Raw genomic sequence first — 2,880 nt, 5'->3', positions numbered from 1 at the left:
GGCTGAGGTCATTGATTTGAGACTTTTCTACTTTTCTAATATTGTTACCAAAACCCCAAAGGTTCGTTTGCTCACTGCTCAATAGCCAATAATTGAGAGACAAGTGTTGGTTTAAGGAAAGGTAGCCTTTAATCAGGAAGCTGGTAGCCTGGGGAAATGGTTGACTTATGTCTCAAAGACCATCTCCACTTTTCCCAGACTTGCCAAAGGGTTTTATAGGGACAGATGGTATGGGGGCTGATTCATGGTGATCTAAGCAGGGATGTGCCAGCATAATCATAAAATTGCAGATAAGCATCAGAGAACTTCTCGGTTGGGAACTGACTGGTGATGACCATCCTCCATGAAGTCAAGTCATGGATTCAGTTCCTGTTAACCTCAAAAAGGTCTAGTTAGTGAGCTTGTAAAGAATAGCCACCTGGGTTAATAATTTCTTCTATAATTATTCTGTGTACAGTGTGAGCAAAAGCCATTNGGCATCTATGTTAATAAAGTATTTTAATTCATTTTTTTTCTTGTATTGTCCTCATCTGGTTTTGTTATCTTTGTTATGTTAAAAATACATCATAAAATGAGTTGAGAAGTATTCCCCTCTCCTCTCTTTCCTGAAAGAATTTGTGAAGGATTGATTTTATTTCCTCCTTAAATGTTCGTTAGAAATCAGCAGGGAGGCCAACAGGGCCTGGAGTTTTCATGGTAGAAAGGTTTTAATATACAATTTCAATTTCCTTAAAGTTATTTAATAAATATAGGGATATTCCAATTTGATTTGTTTCAGTTTTGGTAATTTGCCTATTTTAAGTAATTTATTCATTCCATCTAAGTTGCTGATTTTATTTGCATAAAATTTTTTATCATTTTCCCTTGTTATCTTTTTAAAGTTGGTGGGATCTAGGTGATGTTCCCTTTATCATTCCTGGTGTTGGTAATTTGTGTTTTTCCTCTTCCTTTTTTTTTTTCTTAGCAAGTCTAGATAGAGGTTTGTCAATTTTGCTAATATTTTCAAAAAGCTAGCTTTTGGTTTTATTGGTTGTTTCTATTGTTTGTTTTCTATTTTATTGAATTTTGCTCTTTATTATTTCTTCCTTTTATTTATTTTGGGTTTAATTTGTTCTTCTTTTTCTAGCTACTGAAGGTGGGGGCTGAGGTCATTGATTTGAGACTTTTCTACTTTTCTAATATTGTTACCAAAACCCCAAAGNGGGTTAAGATCCCCTTACCGGTCATCTTTTTAAAAAAAAAAAAAAAAAAAAACTTTAAATTTCTCTCTTAGCTGCATCCCACAAATTTAATGTTGTCTATTAATCAGTTAGTATATTTCCCAATTTTCCTTTTAATTTTTTTTCATTTGTTTAGAAGCATGTTGTTTAATTACCAACTATTTGGGGCCATTTTAAATATCTTACTGTTACTGATTTTTAATTTAATTCCAGTGTGGTCAGAGAATATACTCTGTCTTATTTCAGTTTTTCTAAATTCATTGAGACTTGTTTTATATCCCACCATATGGTCTACCTTACTGAATATTTGCATTTGAAGAGAATGTTATTCTGCTAAAGTTGGCTNGCGCACTGTAGCAGTGCGCCACCGGGCCGGCCCAGTACTATTATATTTCTGATGAAATTGAATTTATCTGCTAGTCAGTGCCTGGAAACAGTTGTTTTATATATTTTGTCCAAATTTATCATTGTTTAAGTTAAGACCAATACCTGTTATTTTATCACAGCTGGAAATGGAAGTTCAGTTAAAGAGTTCTTGCAGGAGATCTAGTCACTAGAGTGAATAGTGGAGATCTACAGATTAACATAATGACATTCATCTTAAGAATTTTAAAGAACTTTTAGAGTAATTACTAAAAGGTATAGTTCTGTTTTATGTAAATTACTCCTGATTGATTGTCTGATATTTTATTTAAAACCATACCTAAGGGTATGGATATGGGGACAGTAATTTGTCCCCTTATTAAAATAAGTAGGGGCTTGCCCATACTTTTTTTTTTTTCATCCTTATTCCAGTTACTTACATGTAAACTTTTTTGCCAATAGTTTAATGAAACATCAGCAATGAGGGGCTGGCTGATTAGTTCACTTGAGAGAGTGTGGTGCTAGTAATGCCATGGTCATGGGTTTGGATCCCCTTACCAGCCGCCAAAAAAAAAAGAAAGAAAGAAACTTCAGCAGTGAATGTAGTTGGATATTTTTTGGCTGATGATAACTTGTCAAAGATATTAGTCAGGCAGGTGTGTTTGGGTTGTATTTCTGGTCTGTTTTCGTTTTCCATATATGACTCTGTCTTGTAAACCTTTGTTATGAGGCACTTTAAAAAAAAAATGAATCGTTGAAGTAGTGAGCTGCTTACATCAAAAATGAAAATAACTTATGGTGGCCAGAACATGATGTTAGGATAGGGCTCAGAGAGTCTTTGATAGAAGATGTAATCTTGATTTCTGTGTTTGTTATTTCTATTTCATCCTTGCAGCATTTTCATAAACTCTGATCAAGGAGTTGGATTTCCAGGGTCTGAGTAACAATAGTTTAAATTGTAGTTTCAGTGCCTACTAAGCCACAGTTGTGGTAGACTGCTGCAGAGTCAACATTTTTCTCAAATTCAAGCTTCAGAATGTCATACCTTTTTAAAAATAACAAAGATCAGAGCAGAAATAAATGAATTCGAGATTTTAAAAAAAAATTAAAAATACGTGAAACAAAAAGTTGGTTTTTCAAAAAGATAAAACTGATAAACCTTTAGCTAGACAAGAAAAAAACAGAGAAGACTTGAATAAGTGAAATTAGAAATGAAAAAGGAGACATTGCAACTGATACCACAGAAATACAAAGGGTCATAAGGACTACAAATGATTAATTACAAACAAACTGGAAA

This window comes from Galeopterus variegatus, unplaced genomic scaffold (assembly GCF_000696425.1).
Source record: "Galeopterus variegatus unplaced genomic scaffold, G_variegatus-3.0.2 Scaffold8297, whole genome shotgun sequence".
Classification (NCBI taxonomy): Eukaryota; Metazoa; Chordata; class Mammalia; order Dermoptera; family Cynocephalidae; genus Galeopterus; species Galeopterus variegatus.
Note: the sequence above shows the minus strand (reverse complement) of the source record.